Here is a 20,935-nt window from a genome sequence, read left to right as displayed (position 1 = left end):
TCAGTCGCTGAGAGTGGGGGGGCCGACAGGCTGAGGGAGACCTAGTCCCCTTTGTATTATTGGACTGACTGACCCAACTATACCGAAAACAAATATAAACGCAACATGCAACAATTTCTAAGATTTTACTGAGTTACAGTTCATATATAGAAATCAGTTAATTGAAATAAATTCAGTAGGCCCTAATCTATGGATTTCACATGACTGGGCAGGAGTGGGCCTGGGTGGGCAGGAGTGGGCAGGAGTGGGCCTGGGTGGGCAGCCATGGGTGGGGATGTAAACAGGGATGTAAACAAAGTTGTGCACAACATTTGAGAGAAATAATAAAGTGTAACCAACACTTTACATGTTGCATTTATATTTTTGTTCAGTATACTGTATATTATACACACTCTCACTAATTGTAATGATAAGCCTCCAAACCCTTAGAGATGAACACCTGTGTTATTATTCTTCTTCAGCCATGGCTCTTCTCTCTGCTGTGACAAGTCATTTTGATTTATAAAGAATGAAGCCAGTGTCCCCCATTTAGATGAATGGGGCATGTGTGGTTTAATTGTTGTGGCCTGACTAGATTGCAGTTTGATGGCTCAACATCCTAAACGTGCCAGACAGGATCCTGGAGAAGGAGAACACATTGGACCGATTAATCGTCTGTCTTGTCTGCTGCCCTGCCAATGATTCCCATGTGTGGAGCCTCCTGCAAGGTAAGGTAGTAGGATGGAGGACTCTGTTGGGACTGAGTTAAAACAGCACAGGGGACCACATGAAGACTATTGTCCTCTGAAATTACAAAAATGTATGTTTTAATTATTTCAGATTAATTGCATATTTTCTTGTCTGAAGCAGAAAATTATTTCAATTAGTTATTTTAATAATGTCTACATCCTAATTTACAGCAGTATTTTCAACCAGTTAATGAATTCTAATAGAGAGCCCAGTTTATCCCCCCTAAGGGTCCATCCACGCACATAACCTTATCATGTTGTGACTTTAATAATAAACTTGTTGTGTATATACGCTTATATTATTAGCTAGAGCTAGATAGCCTCTGTCTATATCTCTCTACGCTTTAAGCACGGTCCCCAGAGTTCAATTCTTCCTTTCACTTCAAACAGTCAGCACTTATTTCCCAAGGCCCCAGAATACCAGAACAATAGGAATTCTCCCTAGTCTCACACATACTCCTCCTTACTGGCTTGTCAGCACAAATTCCCTGCTCCTTTAGTCTTGCTTATGGTTATATATAATGTGCATTAGGCGGGTTACGCTCTCTAGAGAAAAACATTGGCTCTATCGTGTCGTTCAGAAGTAGGTGTGTGTGTGTGTGTGTGTGTGTGTGTGTGTGTGTGTGTGTGTGTGTGTGTGTGTGTGTGTGTGTGTGTGTGTGTGTGTGTGTGTGTGTGTGTGTGTGTGTGTGTGTGTGTGTGTGTGTGTGTGTGTGTGTGATGGACTGTTTAAATCACGAAGTGGAGATAATGTATTAGCGGTGGGTGAAATGTGGAGATGTCGGTAATAACACGAGTGAGGCGGGTAAACATTTCTCTTCATGGCTTAAACACAGAAGAGACAGAATCAGGTCTGACTGACTCAATAGCACCACCATGTCTTTGAAAGCCCAACCAATGTTGTTGTGTCTCATTAAATCAATGCTCCAAGACACACTCTCCTTATGAGACTACATGCAACTTAAAAAAAAATACCCTTATTCCATACGGCCCACTGTATGATCTTAAGGTAGATGTTAGCATCCTGGTACCAATAACTGCCCATGACAATGTACAATATGATAACTCTTGATTACATGGAGATTCAATGAGACCAATATAGCTATGAGTGTAAATTGCATCACATCTGAATCATATGAACCCCTCAAGCATTATAGCCTCTGTGTACCCACTTACAACACATCACAAGAAGTTCTAATGTAAGAGTAAGAAAGTGAAAAAACCTCAAGTTCCTCGATGTACCCATCACTGATAATCTGAAGTGGTCCACCCACACAGACAGTGTGGTGAAGAAGGCGCATTAGCGCCTCTTTAACCTCAGGAGACTGAAGAAATTTGACTTGGCCCCTAAGACCCTCACAAAATTGAGGGCATCCTGGCTTGCTGTATCACCGCCTGGTACGGCAACTGCACCGCCCCGCAACCGCATGGCTCTCCAGAGGGTTGTGCGGTCTGCCCAACGCATCACCGGGGGCACACTGCCTGCCCTCCAGTACACCTACTGCACCCGATGTCACAAGAAGGCCAAAAAGATCATCAAGGACATCAACCGCCCGAGCCACGGCCTGTTCATCCCGCTTTCATCCAGAGCACAAGGTCGGTACAGGTGCATCAAAGCTGCGACTGAGAGACTGAAAAACAGCTTCTATCTCAAGGCCATCACAGTATTTTAGTCAATGCCACTCCGACATTGCTCGTCCTAATATTTATATATTTCTTAATTACATTCTTTTACTTTTAGATTTGTGTGTATTGTTGTGAATTGTTAGATATTGCTGCACTGTTGGAGCTAGGAACACAAGCATTTCGCTACACCCGCAATAACATCTACTAAATATGTGTATGTGACCAATAAAATGTGATTTGATTTGAGATGGTGCAATTGTGGTATTCATTTTTCCTCCCATGTCTCATCACCCCCTACAGTAAAATTATTGCAATATCTTTCTCAAGGACAAAACGAGCGAAATTAAGTAGTCCAATTTCAGATATAAAGCTTATGGAACGAGGACATAATTATAATTAAGACAAGAAACTACTCGACAAAAGAATTATGTGGAGGAAAGAAAAGCTGTAAGAGCATCCTCTTCCTCTGTCCTGTGAAATGGAATGATGGCTGAATGGTGCTGAGACTGAAACCAGGACTTTGTCCCAAATGGCACCCTATTGTCTAGATGGCGCCCTGCTTTTGACCAAGCCCAATAGGGCTCTGTTCAAAAGTTGTGTACTACATAGGGGATAGGTTGCCATTAGGACGCAATCCAGAGGTAATTTGAGTTCTCAGGGCTAGTGCTTACCGATAAAGCCAGGAGCTTTTTGTTTGGTGTGAGGGAGGCAGTAGGGAGGGATAGATGGAGGGAAAGAGGGAGGGAGAGAGAGAAGCAGTAGAGAGGGATAGATGGAGGGAGGGAGGGAGAGAGGGAGGGAGGCAGTAGGGAGGGATAGATGGAGGGAAAGAGGGAGGGAGAGAGGGAAGCAGTAGAGAGGGATAGAAGGAGGGAGGGAGAGAGGGAGGCAGTAGGGAGAGATAGATGGAGGGAAAGAGGGAGGGAGAGAGGGAGGCAGTAGGGAGGGATAGATGGAGGGAAAGAACGAGGGAGAGAGGGAGGCAGTAGGGAGGGATAGATGGAGGGAGAAAGGGAGGAGGCATTATTTCTCTCTCCCCGTCCGGCCGCTGCTCATGAGTGTAACTGCCACTGCAAAGACAGAGCAAGGTCATGTTGATAAAATAAATCTGCTAAAAGATCAAATACTTCCTGTAGATTGAAGGGGAAATGCAATTCATGAGCTGGGGGGATGGAAAGAGAAATCAAAGAGGGGGATTGGACGAGGAGTGGAGGGCAGGGTGCAGGGATGGATAGAGGGATGGAAGGACAACAGGCAGACCTATAGAAAAGACCATTAGATGAGACAGATGAAGGGGTAAAGGTGATGTGCCTTTCAGACAGGCCGTTATTAGCTATCTGCACTGTATAAAAAGTATATGAATATTTTAATGATATCACTATCAATAGAACTCTGTCTGCACATGGAGGAAGAGAGGACACGAGTGGGTATTCAACTTGCTAAAATCGCTTTGTCATAATAAGACTGCTGCATCACTTATTTATGTATTTCATTTTACATGGAAGTGATTTGATTGTTCAGCATGTAGAACTGAACGATATATCAGATGAACGACAATACTGTACACTGTAGAAGAACAATAAGAATACTTAATATTTTCATTAACTTGCAGAGAACGGGCATTTGCCTTTGCTCACAACCCACAGCACAAATGTAAACGTCATCAGACCCAATTAGAGCTGCGTGTAGGTAAAAATAGCTGACAAATATAGCCTTTAAATCAACCAAGACTGAAGGTAAGAACAAAGCTATGGGTGGAACTGTGAAGGGCATCATGACGTCAGAAAGCTAGGCTTATATTAGACATAGCACAGAGAGGGCCTGTCTCAATATTGTTTAGACAGACAGGTCACCTGTGATACAAGTCAGTATTAGCCACTAGGGGCAGCAGTGAGTGCTGTTACCTTCAGGAAGGTTTGAATTTTGCTAGGGCTTTGGCAGTGGTAAATGTGTGTAAGCATCTGCTTCTAATGCAAAAGGTTGCATATCCAAATCCAGAAATATAAAGTTGTTTTTAAGATTTTTGTTTGAAGCCTATCCCAAACCTTAACCCTTACCTTAACCATTCAGACTTAATGCCCAAGCCTAAGATTTCAGAGTTAATGGCTAAACTTAACCCTAACCTTCAAAAGTCTGAGTTATTACCTGAACTTAACCTCAAACACTTTGAAATTTGACATTTGGAACAACTTCGAAATTTGACATTTGAGAAACATGGATGAATGTCTAATTCTGACGTGAGACTGTGAGAGCTTGTTGTGTTTAGATATGCCATTATATACAGTTGAAGTCAGAAGTTTACATACACCTTAGCAAAATACATTTAAAATCAGTTTTTCTCAATTCCTGACATTTAATCCTAGTAAAAATGTCCTGTCTTAGGTCAGTTAGGATCACCACTTTATTTTAAGAATGTGAAGTGTCAGAATAATAGTAGAGAGAAAGATTTATTTCAGCTTTTATTTCTTTCATCACATTCCCAGTGAGTCAGAAGTTTACATATACTCAATTAGTATTTGGTAGCATTGCCTTTGAATTGTTCAACTTAGGTCAAACATTTCGAGTAGCCTTCCACAAGCTTCCCACAATAAATTAGGTGAATTTTGGCCCATTCCTCCTGACAGAGCTGGTGTAACTAGATCAGGTTTGTAGGCCTCCTTGCTCGGACACGCTTTTTCAGTTCTGCCCACAAATTTTCTATAGGATTGAGGTCAGGGCTTTGTGATGGCCACTCCAATACCTTGACTTTGTTGTCCTTAAGCCATTTTTCCACAACTTTGGAAGTATGCTTGGGGTCATTGTCCATTTGGAAGACCCATTTGCGACCAAGCTTTAACTTCCTGACTGATGTCTTGAGATGTTGCTTCAATATATCCACGTAATTTTCCATCCTCATGATGCCATGTATTTTGTGAAGTGCACCAGTCCCCCCTGCAGCAAAGCACCCCCACAACATGATGCTGCCACCCCGGTGTTTCACGGTTGGGATGGTGTTCTTTGGCTTGCAAGCCTCCCCCTTTTTCCTCCAAACATAATGATGGTCATTATGGCCAAACAGTTCTATTTTTGTTTCATCAGACCAGAGGACAAAAAGTACAATATTTGTCCCCATGTGCAGCCTTTCAGGTTATGTCGATATTGGACTTGGTTTACTGTGGATATAGATACATTTGTTCCTGTTTCCTCCAGCATCTTCACAAGGTCCTTTGCTGTTGTTCTGGGATTGATTTGCACTTTTCGCACCAAAGTACGTTCATCTCTAGGAGACAGAACACGTCTCCTTCCTGAGTGGTATGACAGCTGCGTGCTCCCATGGTGTTTATACTTGCGTACTATTGTTTGTACAGATGAACGTGGTACCTTCAGGTGTTTGGAAATTGCTCCCAAGGATGAACCAGACTTGTGGAGGTCTACAGTTTTTTTCCTGAGGTCTTGGCTGATTTCTTTTGATTTTCCCATGATGTCAAGCAAAGAGGCACTGAGTTTGAAGGTCGGCCTTGAAATACATCCACAGGTACAACTCTAATTGACTCAAATGATGTCAATTAGCCTATCAGAAGCTTCTAAAGCCATGACATGATTTTAGGCACAGTCAACTTAGTGTATGTAAACTTCTGACCCACTGGAATTGTGATACAGTGAATTATAAGTGAAATAATCTGTCTGTAAACAACTGTTGGAAATTACTTGTGTCATGCACAAAGTGGATGTCTTACCCGACTTGCCAAAACTATAGTTTGTTAACAAGAAATGTATGGAGTGATTGAAAAACGAGTTTTAATGACTCCAACCTAAGTGTATGTAAACTTCAGACTTCAACAGTACAGCCCTATTGACAACAATAAGACAGATACAGAGGCCTAACAGTTACAAATCTCAGACAATTTCTGACTACTCACTGTGTTCCTTACCAAGATAAAATTATGACAAACTATTTAAAGGTGAAAAAAATTGGATATCCCTCAGAAAGGAGAGGGGGAATTAACAGTAGTTGTGATTCCGAGAACGGAAGCTCGGTCTGGGAGAAAGTGTTCCATATCACATTTAAGCCGGGGCCAAGTTGAAACTCAATCACTCTCTGGAACGGGATAAGTTTCAAAGAAAGAAAGGAAGGAGAAAAGGGGATAAAAAGTTTGTGTGCTGAATCAAGTGTACTGTCGTCATTTTTGTGCAGACCTGTGAACAAATATGAAATATGTGACATTGTAAAAAAGATAAATACTTTTCATTTCTTGTGCTCTAATTAGTGTTTTGCTTTGACATTCCATCAAAAACACAGATACATTCAGTAGATTGAAATTGATAAACATGTTCATAAACATACAGTACTGAACACTATCATAAGGTTCAGTTTTTCATGCACACATACACGCTCACACACACGCCCACACACACACAGACAGACACACACTTTATTTTGTTCCTAATGCTGTAGCTGCACCATGTTGGCGTTAACCTGTGGTCAACTTAGTGTTTTGTGATTGATTTTTTATTTTGCTTTTCTGTCACACACTGGCTGTTAAAGTATACTGCCGTTCACAGTCGAATCATGTGCAATTCACCCACATTTTGACCTTATCTTTGTAGGTCGACCGTTTCTATACAAAACACATTGCTCAATGAAAGGCTTTCAGTATCTGACGTGATATTGAGGAGTTCTTACAACCAGCTAAAATTTTCAGTAGGCAGTTCAGTAACTCAGATTTTTACTTCAATCATTAGATGCCAATTCTGGTCTGTCTATAAACCCCTTTACTCATATTATAAACAAAATGAAAAGCAATACTTTAAATACATAATTTAGCCTATGATTGATTTAACAGGTTTTTCAGAATGTGTTTTTCAGGCTTAGCCTTTTGAAGATGAACTCATGAACATCAAATAGAAATGCCACTAAATTATGCATAACTTAAACCGCAAGTCTTTTTGCAAGTATCTGTCCTCACTGTGGTATTTGGCCTAATCAAATATTAATATTTTGTTCCAAAAATAAAACAGGATCCATTACAAAATTCAGAAGATATAAAGTTTGGCATCTCAAGTCCTGGGACAAAAATATGTTGGAACAGTTTGTTGTCTAAATATCTTAGTAGCTTAGGCTCAACAACATTACACGGATACGCATAATTGAAATATTGTGCTCCATCTTAAGTGAAGTCAGTAGCTACATTCATTCCTCATTCTGATATGACATAGGACCATGTGTTTTCCCTGACCATGTGACCTCACTAGGAAATACAATCGGAACCCTAGTTATATCCTAGTACACAAGAGGACGACACCGGTTTAGACTTCTAGCACTTTGAACCTAACTTACACTGACTGCATACAGGGTGGTTCAACAAAGGACACACTAAGAGGTTTGATTTAAAGTGCTTAGGCATATTTACCATTTTAAAATAAACAACTGCTTTATTATTCTGTCAATTACACAGCTGCCTCATTTTTTTGTCTTTTGATGTCTTTCTATTTATACCTTTATGCACCGGCACATTAGAGACAGGCTTATCCTCCTTGGGTCCTCGCTGTAGAATAGCTTGTAATCCAATTGGTATGTGTGTGTCTTAGCTTCTGCTCACTTTTCCTATTTCTGCAATACAGGATAAGTCTCTGTATGGGGACATGCTCCCAAAATAGGTTTAAGATGACTTCCTTAGATCGGAATCTGATCAAGTGACCATATTCATCCATTTCATCTGTTTAAAAGAAGGCAAGAACACGACACGAAGGTGAACAAGAAGCACCTTTGGTGAAACGTATATAAGTATTTCACCGCTAAACATCTTTGTCCTTCAGTTTAGGTTGTGTTCAGAGAACAGTATTTTAGTATCAAGTCATAAACAGAAGAGCGGCACTAATCAGATATCCCATTGTGCTGTAGCTACATCCCTCCGGCTACATCCCTCTGGCTACATCCTCTGGCGATGCCTCATCTGAAATAGCATTATCATTTAAAGTTCATATCCAGTTTAGAACTTTTCCTGCTTTGCATTGTCTGAAATAATGGAAACTGATTGAGGCTCAGGAGTTTTGCATTTTGACTGTGTTGACAATCTTATGACAAAGGCAAAGCGTTCTTAATTAGATTATTTGTTAAAAAAATTTATGGCTCTGCCAATGGGATTGAACTCTGTTATTAGTATAAAACAGCTTAGGCAGAGAGCATATTTTATTGAAAGATTTCTGGCAGTGAGGCATTAATGGCGTAGAAAGGTTGGGGCAGCAGCATTTACACTTGTCTTCAACTCAAGGTCATTTTTAAGCAGCATGTTAATAAGGCTTTTATCCGAGACTCGTCAACAGAGCAGAGGGAAATCACTGTATGTGTCCCAAATGGCAATTGAGCTGGTAACCCTATGGGTCCTGGTCAAAAGTAGTGCACTATATAGGGAATAGGGTGCCATTTGGGATGCTGCCTCTCTGCCAACCCATTCTAACATAAAAGCACAACAGTCAGCAACTTGACTATTGGTCAAATGTGTTATTAAGTCATGGCCATGTTTAATTGGTCTGTGTAACAGTCTTTTTTAAGGAATACCATTTGGCTTTTCAAGATTTTCTCTGACCATGAGTCTACTACAGCAGAAATTCTAAAAAGAGGCATTTTGTCAAATGGAGCTCTTACCTCCTCTCTGCAAAGAAGTGTTTGTATGCGTGTGAGTGTGTGTTTGGCTTCTGTGTGTGCAATGTGTGTACGTGTGTGTGTGTGTTCTCACATCTGTGTGTGTGTGTGTTTCCTGTGATATATCCTCCAGTTGATTCCAAAGAGGCTGCTGAGATGGAAGTGTGGACAGAGTCAGTACCCATCTCTAACAAGTGGGGGAGCAGTAGCTCTGTCCGCAATACTGTGTGTGTGCTTTGGCATTGGTGCATTTTTTAATATGCAGCGCCCCTACAATATATAACCCAAAGAACCTTGGACTGCTCTGAAATAGATGTGCTTTGCTCCCTTCAACTGGTGTAATATAATCACTTACGTGAGAGATGCTACAGATATCCATCTCAGCTCTTAGGGTGATTTTGCAGTAAGCGTAAAACATTCGCAAATCTCAGTTATTGATCTATCTCTCCATGACATAATATCTTGCTAGTGTTTTATAAAAGGGGAAATGGTTCGTAAAGTCACCAGGTTTTAGACCTTGACTGATACTATCTAATATTGTCAGTTATGAGGAAGCCATCTCTGTGACCGATCATTTTAGTGTTAAAGTTTCAGCGTAATTTGTTTTTCCCAGCGAATTGCCAGTGACAAAGTTTACGTCCCAAATGGCACCTTATTCCCTATATAATGCACTACTTTTGACCAGGGCCATACATAAGTGCACTATATAGAGGATAGTGTGTCATTTGGGACACAGACAAAGTGTCATGGGATTTTATCTATGCTAATGCACAGCGCAGAGGAGTTGTCCCGTTCTCCACCGGACAGAGAGCGATTGTAATATGCCACTGGTCAATTGGAGTTAAGTGGTTTAGCGAAAGGCAAACTGCATGCTACAAGGGTGGATGTGTGTGTTTGGGAGGGAGAGAGAGAGAGGTTTACTGTATCAGAATTTGGTTCTACAATATCCTACACACTGTATCTTTCTCCTGTTGTGGTCTATGATACACTCTAATGTGTATCCCTTGTTTAGATGGAGAAGAAGAGTCTAAATCAAATCAAATGTTATTTTATTGGTCACATACACGTGTATAGCAGATGTTATTTCGGGTGTAGTGAAATGCTTGTGCTTCTAGTTCCGACAGTGCAGCAATATCTAACAAGTAATATCTAACAATTTCACAAATCTAAGTAAAGGAATGGAATTAAGAATATATAAATATATGGATGAGCAATGTCAGAGCGGCATAAACAAAGATACAGTAGATAGTATAGAATACAGTATATATATATGAAATGAGTAATGCAAGATATGTAAATATTATTAATCTGACATTATTAAAGTGACTAGTGTTCCATTTATTAGTGGCCAATAATTTCAAGTCTGTATGTAGGCAGCAGCCTCTCTATGTTAGTGATGGCTGTTTAACAGTCTGATGGCTTTGAGATAGAAGCTGTTTTTCAGTCTCTCTGTCCCAGCTTTGATGCACCTGTACTGACCTTGCCTTCTGGATGATAGCGGGGTGAACAGACAGTGGCTCGGGTGGTTGTTGTCCTTGATGATCTTTTTGGCCATCGTGTGACATTGGGTGCTGTAGGTGTCCTGGAGGGCAGGTAGTTTGCCCCGGTGGTGCGTTGTCAGGATGCTCTCAATTGTGCATCTGTAAAAGTTTGTGAGTGTTTTAGGTGACAAGTCAAATTTCTCCAGTCTCCTGAGGTTGAAGAGGCGCTGTTGCGCCTTCTTCACTACACTGTCTGTGTGGGTGGACCATTTCAGTTTGTCAGTGATATATACACCGGGGAACTTAAAACGTTCCACCTTCTCCACTGCTGTCCCATCGATGTGGATAGGGGGGTGCTCCATCTGCTGTTTCCTGAAGTCCACAATCATCTCCTTTGTTTTGTTGACATTGAGTGAGAGGTTATTTTCCTGACACCACACTTCCAGAGCCCTCACCTCCTCCCTGTAGGCTGTCTCGTCATTGTTGGTAATCAAGCCTACTACTGTTGTGTCGTCTGCAAACTTGATGATTGAGTTGGCGTGCATGGCCATGTTGTCATGGGTGAACAGGGAGTACTGGAGGGGGCTGAGCACGCACCCTTGTGGGGCCCCAGTTATGAGGATCAGCGAAGTGGAGATGTTGTTTCCTACTTTCACCACCTTGGGGCGGCCCGTCAGGAAGTCCAGGACCCAATTGCACAGGGCAGTGTTCAGACCCAGGGCCTCGAGCTTAATGATGAGCTTGGAGGGTACTATGGTGTTGAATGCTGAGCTATAGTCAATGAACAGCATTCTTACAGAGGTATTCCTCTTGTCCAGTTGGGATAGGGCAGTGTGCAGTATGATGGTGATTGCATCGTCTGTGGACCTATTGGGGCGGTAAGCAAATTGAATTGGGTCTAGGGTGACAGGTAAGGTGGAGTCGATATGATCCTTGACTAGCCTCTCAAAGCACTTCATGATGAGAGAATGGATTGCTATGGGGCGATAGTCATTTAGTTCAGTTACTTTTCTATTCTTGTGTATAGGAACAATGGTGGCCATCTTGAAGCATGTGGAGACAGCAGACTGGGATAGGGAGAGATTGAATATGTCTGTAAACACACCAGCCAGCTGGTCTGCGCATGCTCTGAGGACGCGGCTAGGGATGCCGTCTGGGCCAGCAGCCTTGCGACTCAAGTCGCAAGGCAGTCCTTGGAAGTTGGCCGCGTCTGTGGCACTATGTTATCCTCAAAGCGGGCCAAAAAATGTGTTTAACTTGTCCGGAAGAAAGACGTCGGTGTCCGCGACGTGGCTGGTTTTCCTTTTGTTGTCCTTGATTGTCTGTAGACCCTGCCACATACTGTCTTGTGTCTGAGCCGTTGAATTGCGACTCCACTTTGTCTTTATACTGACGTTTTGCCTGTTTGATTGCCTTGCGGAGAGAATGACTACTCTGTTTGTATTCTGACATATTCCCAGTCACCTTTGCCATGGTTAAATGTGGTGGTTCGCGCTTTCAGTTTTGCACAAATGCTGCCATCTATCCACGGTATCTGGTTAGGGTACAACATCTTCCTGGTCGTAATGCTGGTTATGCTGGTGAGTTACCGTCGCTCTGATATCCAACAGTTCTTCCCGGCTGTACGTAATTACACATATCATTTTCTGGGCTAACAATGTAAGAAATAATACATAAAAAAAACAAAATACTGCAAAGTTTCCAAAGAACTAGAAGCGAGGCAGCCCTCTCTGTTGAACCATCTTTGGCAAGCAGAGAAAGGTCACTGTAAATCCCTTGTTTAGATAGAGAAGAAGAGGAGTCTATCGCAAGCAAAGTAAGGTTACTGTATATCCCTTGTTTAGATGGAGAAGAAGAAGAGTCTATGGCGAGCAGAGAAAGGTTAGTGTATATCTAGCTTGTCATTCTACCCCATACTGTACTATCTTTATCTTTTGTTGTGGTCTTAATGCTAAAACCTGTGTTTAGTGAAGAGGAGTCTATGTGCTCTCCTACCTTCACTTCCTCGTTGTGATCACGCCCCTGTTAGATGCATCTTGATTGAACGTTTGTTCTCATAAGTGTCAGCTTCTCAGTAGCAGGATAGGGTCGTTTAAATGAGGCAGGCAGCTATAAATATTCAGCCTCTCTACCTCTGCAGTGGCCTCGTCCTCTCTACGTGCATGGCTGCAAATGGGGGACTGGGGAACAGACTATAGTACCACAGGACCTTCAGGCATCTTATAGTATTATGCTGTACAGTGGTACAGTGTACTTCATTAGTTTCCTCAGTTTTGGAGAACACCTTATCTAATGATTTCATGCTACCTTTTTCTCTCTGTGTCTCCCTCTGTGTCTCTCTCTGTGTCTCTCTCTGTCTGTCTGTCTCTCTCGCTCTCTCTCTCTCTCTCTCTCTCTCTCTCACACGCACCCATGCACAAACAAACAAACACACACACACACACACTTGTGAGGGCTGCATGAGGAATTTGTTTTAGAAATAAACATTTCTAATCCTGATAAATAGAATGGAAAATAAACAATCATTTGAATGTTTAATGTTCTTGTGGAAAGATCTGGTGCATTTGCATCAGATTAATATTTGACCAAGAAGTTTTGATCTCAATCTATCCCGCTTCCTTTAGAATATAATTACATCTGTGTATGGTGATTAAAACATCACTTGATTTACAAAACCTACAGTAATTAGAGACTGGATACATTTGACAAATAGACAGCTCTCTACAATCTAACATAACACCAACAATGGTAACTCAACCCAGGGTTTTAAACGTGTCTAAGTTCTATGGTTGAAAATGATCTTTCCTCAAAATAATTTATCTTCCAATTCTACGGTCACATTTTATCCTCATAGGCCTGATCCATGTATGCGTCCCAAATGGCAGCCTTTTCCCAATGAAGTGCACTACTTTTGGCCAGATCCTCATATGGGCCCTGGTCAAAAGCAGTGCACTATCAAGGGAATAGGACACCATTTGAGAGGCAACCAATGTCTACAGAGTTGATTGGTGTGTATCGGCTGACGGTCATAGTTAGAAAACATTGTTAGCGCTTTCACAATGCATCTCCCGTCCCTGTATGCTGCTTTGCCCTATCTCCCTTTTCATCTGCCTGAACTCTTAAAATGCACTTTCTGTCTGTCTCCCTGTCTGTCTAGAGAACCCCACCAGTGTGTGTGTACATGGTTGTATGTGGCGAGTGAGACCCGCCAATGTGTGTGTGTGTGTGTCATGGCGAATGGGTCCCACCAGTGTGTGTGAGTGGGTGTGTGTGCCCACTCACACACACTGGTGTGTGTGAGAAGAAAAGGTCAAATCCTTGGAGTGTTTAGCCCCAGGCAGCCCTCATGCTCTCTCACATTTTTTAATCATTGATCACATCTTGATCATGAAAAGGAAAAGCTGCAGTGATGTGTCTCAGGCAGCGTGCCAAACGGCCCCTTATTCGCTATATAGTGCACTACTTTTGACCAGCGACCAAAGGGCTCTTGCCATGACAAAGGGAATTCATGTTTTTTTCTTAATGATTATTTACCATGAGTGGATGGGGATGGTGAAAGACCACTTCCAATCTTGTCACTGTAAGCCTGTACGCTACACTTCTAACTACACATAAATAAGATATATATTTCCTGTTGCAGATTGATTCGTTTCAGAGACATCAAATACCTAACAGAATAACAAAAATAGCACCTTGTGATACTATCTTGGAGGAAGAACTGTCTGTGTTGGAACAAAATAGAAGATAGTCATTAAACATACAATATCCTTATCCTTCTCCATATCCTTAATAAGTGAGTCGTAGGCCAACCCTACTGATACTCTTTCTACCAACAGCCCATTACAACAATCTTTTTTTCCTGAGTTACTGTAACTACAGGAATTTAATAACAAACATCATGGGATTCTATTGGACTCTGGAGCTTAATCAATGATTTTGTATCAACAGCTTTGCCAATGCCGCATCAGGCTCCTGTATATCAAATCTCCAGTATTGTCACACACGCTCTCCCCCCCCCCCCCCCCTCTCTCTCGTCCTCCCTCTCTCTCTCTCTCTCTCTCTCTCTCTCTCTCCCCCTCTCTCTCCCCCTCTCTTCTCTCTCTCTCCTCTCTCTCTCTCTCCCCCTCTCTCCCCCCCCCTCTCTCTCTCTCTCTCTCTCTCTCTCTCCCCCTCTATCTCTTTCTCTCTCACCTCCTCTCCCCATGCTGATTTTCATTTCCTTTAGATTGGTCTGGCCTATAGGGAGGAAGTGTGAACCACCATGATATAAAACAGCTCTGCAGCTCTAATGAAGGAATGGACAGTTAAAAGGCTCTGTCTTTGAGATGGCTGGCGGTTCGGTTGATTGTCTTTCCACCTCCTCTTTCCAACCAAAAGTAATTTCTCTGAGTCATTACCCCTTCCTCTCCCTTATGTCTTTGTGGACTGGTAGTCTTGATGTCTGGGGCTACATCCCACACATGGAGCCCTATCTCCTTCACAGTGCACTACCTACATTTGGGACTCTGCCTGGGCCTGCCAGTGTAGTGTAGTGTAGTGTAGTGTAGTGTAGTGTAGTGTAGTGTAGTGTGGAGCTTAATCTGCTGGATGTGAGACATTAACTCACGCAGCGTCCCTAAGGACTAGAGCTCCTCTCCCCTGACCGATGAAGTGAACACAGTGGCACTGCCCGCTGCCCACCAACCAAAGCTACACGCACGCTCCATCAGCCACCCCAGGGCAATGTTTGTGTGTGTGTTTGTGCAAACCTGAATATGTGTGTGTGTGTGTGGGTTTGTTTAAGTGTACCTCCATATATGTGTGTGTGTATGTGTGCATGTGTGCGTTTGTGTGTACCTGCATAATGTATGTGTGTGTGAATATGTGTTTGCATGTACTTGCATACGTGTGTGGGTTAAAGTTCTCTCATAACAGTGTGTATGTTTGGATGGGAGGTAGGTGGGAAGGTAGGCAGGGAGGGATTCCTCTGTTAAACCATGGACACATACTTCCCGTCACGGAGGGCGATTGCATCCGACAGCTGCCTACAGCTATGTGTTAACAGAGTGAAGGAAGAAGAAGGAGAGAAAAATGGACTTTGGAGTTTTGCACTAAGAGATGGCATGGCCTTGGGTTGAGAACTGGAGAACTCCAAGTCAGACCATGAAAGAAGTAACAATAGATGAACTTCATCCCATTGATTCTTCTGTATCCGATTGGCAGAACTGGAGAACACCTTATCTAGGTGTCTCTCAGAACTGGAGAACACCTTATCACCTCTCTCTCACTCTCTCTCTCGCTCTCTCTCAGGTAAATATTTGATCAGTCATCAGCCTGTGGTTGGGGCTGTTATGCTGTTCCACCTCTTCTGCAGGGAAGCCTTCAGGTGGAAAAAAGAAGCGTTCACATGGAATTCAAATGGCAGCATATTTCCTCCATAGTGCAGTGCATTACTTTTGACCAAGGCTCATAGAGCTCTGGTCAAAAGTATTTCACTTTATAGTGAAAAGGGTGCCATTTGGGACGTACAAAGAGTCTGCTACACCTTTCGTCCACAGACAGACAAATGAATGATAGCATGGACTTTAGAGGTAACATTTAACATTTAACATTTAAGTCATTTAGCAGACGCTCTTATCCAGAGCGACTTACAAATTGGTGCATTCACCTTAAGATATCCAGTGGAAAAACCACTTTACAATAGTGCATCTAAATCTTTTTTGGGGGGGAGGTAGAAGGATTACTTTATCCTATCCCAGGTATTCCTTAAAGAGGTGGGGTTTCAGGTGTCTCCGGAAGGTGGTGATTGACTCCGCTGTCCTGGCGTCGTGAGGGAGCTTGTTCCACCATTGGGGTGCCAGAGCAGCGAACAGGTACCCAGACTAACCTTGACTGACTGATTTGAGTTCCTTTCGGATGGTTTATTAGCTCTATTTCATTCAAGATATAAACAACCAATTTATTTGGAGTTAATTTCTCGTTTTGTTATCACTCCTCTCTATTTGCCTGTGGCCCGAATTGACTGTCAGAATGTAAATGAACAGAGGCACTGAGCTGAACTGTCCGTGTTGCTGAAAAGAGGAAGTGGGTTTGGTTTGTAGTGAACGCAGCTGCTAAACATGGCAACACTTTGGGATGAGTCTCAAATAACACCATATTCACTATATAGAGCACTACTTTTGACCAGGGCCCTGGTCATAAGTAGTGCACTATGTAGGGAATAGGGTGCTATTTGGGACACAGATGAGTGATGAATGTTGAACTCCTACTGAAGGACAAAACCGGGTAGGTGTATTGGTAGGTTTTACCTTCGGGTCAAAGCATTGCCTTCAATAAAACTGCGGGAGCATTCAACAGTGTGCTGGTAATGTGTCCATCTTTCTTTCATAGGTTGTAATATCCCTCATGCATACAGTGGTGTTTTTGGACATTTTGAGCCTAAACAAAAAAAAACTGCTTTATATGTTTAGAGAATATCAGAATTGCTCTCATACTTTAGTCTTCTTTAAACTCTGCTGGCTTTCAGGGCAGGGTTTTTTTTTTGACACAGCCCAACAAAACATGGAATAATGTTCAAGATATCAGTTTCCCTTGGCGGCAAAATAAATCAAAATGTCATGAGAGGCTTTGGATGCATGTAGTCCTTCATTCCAGGCAGCTGTATTCAGACCACCCTGCTTATGCCCCCACTGCTTCCCATGATGACAGCATGATGTGGCAATAACATCCAATGGCCTTTCACATTATATTTGCGCCTTCCCCCCACCAACACACCACCTCACTACCCCATATCACTGTTCTGCACAGTAAAAAAAAGAACTCTATGCTTCATAGATCATGTATAGGCTACTAATCACAATGGTAATGTAAAGTTGGATGTTTTATTCACTGGCTGTGAGTGTAAGCCCTGTATTAATGAACCTGATTCATGCAAACCAATTATTTTCAATGTCCCAAATGGTGCCCTATTCCCTATATAGTGCACTACCTTTGACCACGGCTCGTATGGCTCCTTAGGGAATATGGTGCCATTTGGGAAGCATCTTACATAAATAAAGGTTCTTACATGGTCCTGTGGGTTCCTTAAGGTTCCTTGGAGAACTCATGCCCGATAAAGAACCTTTGAGTTAAGTGTATGATTCTTGATGTGGCATCTACGGTTCTTAAGAATTCTAAAAGGTTCTTGTAATATATGGATGCTTGTGATGTGATGTGTACCTTTCATAGCACACAGCAAATTGGCCAGTGTTGATTTTCCAGTGTAACATTTCTAGTATTGATTCAGGAGTTAAATTAACTCTGTAAAGAAATAAATTAACAATCAGTGGTGTTAAAGAACCCCAGTGTTGGTGTTAATAACCAGTGTTGAACCAAAACCACTCCCATCATTATCATATTTCCCAGCATACTCTATAGCAGGTTGATGTTTAGATGTTTCAGGTACTCTCATATATTTGTCTTCCCAACCCTGGCAGTCATTCGAAACGCAGGTTGCGGGTGATTCTTTCTCTCCAAATGTTGGATATCCCCACTCTGGCTGGATTCCAAAACGAATTACATATCACTTTGCAAGCCAGCATAATGTGACTTGCAGGCAGGGCCTGATTAATGCAGGGGCTTACCGGGGCTGAAGCCCCTGGGCCCAGGCCCGTGGGGGGCCTAAGAGACAGCAAAAAAAGAAAAAGGAAATATATACAGTATACAAAACAAAACATTAGAATTACCTGCTATTTCCATTACATAGATTGACCAGTTGAATCCAGGTGAATGCCATGATCCCTTATTGATTACACTTAAATCCACGTAAATCAGTGTAGAAGGGGAGGAGACAGGTTTAAACCTTCAGACAATTGAGACATGGATTGTGTATGTGTGCCATTCAGAGGGTGAATGGGCAAGAAAAAATATTTAAGTGCCTTTGAACAGGGTATAGTAGTAGTAGGTGCCGGGTGCACTGGTTAGTGTGTCAAGAACGGCAATGCTGCTGGGTTTTTCACGCTCAACAGTTTCCCGTGTGTATAAAGAATGGTCCGCCAACCAAAGGACATCAAGACAACTTGACAGATCTGTGGGAAGCACTGGAGTCAACATGGGCAAGCATCCCTGTGGAACACTTTTGACACCTTGTAGAGTCCATGCCCCGACAAATTGAGGCTGTTCTGAGGGCAAAAGGGGGCCTAGGAGACAACCACTGGAAGGCTCAGGAGCTCGAACTCAATGAGCGTAGACAGCCTGCTGTTGCCACTCTGCTAATCATCAGATGGGGGGAGGAGAGGAGATAGGGGGACCACGTTGGTAACTTGGGGCCCCTGCCTTGATTGGATAACCGATTAATACAACAATTTAAATAAACTGCACAATAAATAAATGCGACTGGTCAATTGTGTGAGTCATGTGTCATTTATAATCCAATCAGAAAGCTGTCACCAAATATGGCATATAACATGTACGGGGTGTAACATGGTTACAGAAATATTGCTGGCCAGCCTGCCTACTGAAAACGGTGGGAAACAGTGAAAGTGTCCTGAGTGGGGCCCAGAAAATAAAATTACTTCAAATAAAATAACAGCAGGAGCAAGAATTTAAACGAAAAATAACTGACAGGTTATTTACCCAAACTGACTGGTTATTTTTATGCGCAACACAAAGATACAAAGTACAAGGACAACTAAAGGCCTGCTATCGCGCATACGAGAGATCAACCCATTGGTAGAGTGGATGCCTTGTGCTGCGTATATTCTGAATTTGGTTGGGGTAAAAACTGTGAACTGTCGCCTCAGGACAAATTCGTTTTTCACGTTTGTGCAGTCAGCATTTAACTTTTGCTCCAAATACACTTGGTGATGGCAGATCATCGGGTTTACAACCAAATTAAAACAAATGAATTGAAACCCTCAAATCTCTGAGCATTATGCCTCAGTTATGCCAATGTTAGTCAGTCTCTTCTATTTTCACGCTCAAGGACATATCTGAGGATGAAAATCAAACTCTGGCCAATCGTAATGAGGCTCCAACACTCTATACCCAAATGGATAAACTTGAGATTGCTTTTCTCTGTAACTTCTGGAACACAATACTTTTTCAGAATGGAAGCACTTCAGGCAGTCCAACTGGACCTGTCTAACGCTGTTTGTTTGGTGGCCTCCTTGAAAGATTTTATGGCTGGGCTCCGGGTTCAGTTTGATAGCTATGAGACAAAAGCAAAGGGCATGTCACCAAGCGTTGAGTCGTCAGAGGCAGAGCCTGACTGTCGTATATCATTGGAAGGTCAGCAGAAATCTGCCATCGGTATGTTCACTGTTGTGATTGGCTTTTTGCCAAGTTGAAAAGAAGGTATGAGTCATACAAATCGTCCAGTTTAAAGAAGTGTGAAAAACACATCTGCCAGGGCATTGATTCACATGTTGAGACAGGAATCTACAAGCAGTGTTTCCTAATGTTGATATTGCCTTGTAAATATTCTTGACTTAACTGTTACCAATGCATCAGGGAAATGGTCCTTTTCAAAGCTGGCTCTTGTCAAACACAGACTGAGATCAACAATGGGACAGGAAAGACTGAACCATTTGACTCTAATGGCTCTTGAGAATGATATACTCAGGGCACTCGATTTCAAGGACACACTGTATATACAGTACCAGTCAAAAGTTTGGACACACCTACTCATTCCAGGGTTTTTCTTTATTTAAAAAATGTTCTACATTGTAGAATAATAGTGAAGACATCAAAAATATGAAATAACACATATGGAATCGTGTAGTAACCAAAAAAGTGTTAAACAAATGTATTTTATATTTGAGATTCTTCAAAGTAGCCACCCTTTGCCCTGATGACAGCTTTGCACAATCTTGGCATTCTCTCAACCAGCTTCATGAGGTAGTCACCTGGAATGCATTTCAATTAACAGATGTGCCTTGTTAAAAGTACCTTTCTGGAAATCAGATGTGTTGTGACAAGGTAGGGGTGGTATACAGAAGATAGCCCTATTTGGTAAAAGACCAAGTCCATATGTGACCCGATTCAGGAAACTAGGCGTATGTCGCAAGTCACGAAAATATTTTTTTTTATCAAAATGCCTTCTCGAACATGTGAACTTTCATGTGCCTTAATATCAAACTTGTATGCCATCTATAAATATGAATAAAATTGTTCAATTATGAGCCTAGTTTGTTTAGCCACAGAAAAAGTGAGCAACCTTCCTGCTAGCCATGATTGGCTGAGATAATGAGACATGCCAAGAGATGAGTTTGGATTGGTCTGCCATATAGGATGCATCTGTCTATTGGATGTATGAGTCAGTATGTCTAGGTAATTGTGTCAAATGCAGCTTTTTAAAAAATGTATTGTGTAGTAAAACTGCATAAACCTAATGTCAAGTTAAAGTGTACTGTTAGCTAGCTAATGTTAGCTGGCTGGCTCGCTAGCTAACGTTATGTGTTTGCTGTCCACTTTCTGAAGGACTGAGTTTTCAAATCAATGGAATTCGAGTATGATAGCTA

Source organism: Salmo trutta, chromosome 6 (genome assembly GCF_901001165.1).
Source record: "Salmo trutta chromosome 6, fSalTru1.1, whole genome shotgun sequence".
NCBI lineage: Eukaryota > Metazoa > Chordata > Actinopteri > Salmoniformes > Salmonidae > Salmo > Salmo trutta.
This window is presented reverse-complemented; position numbering follows the sequence as displayed.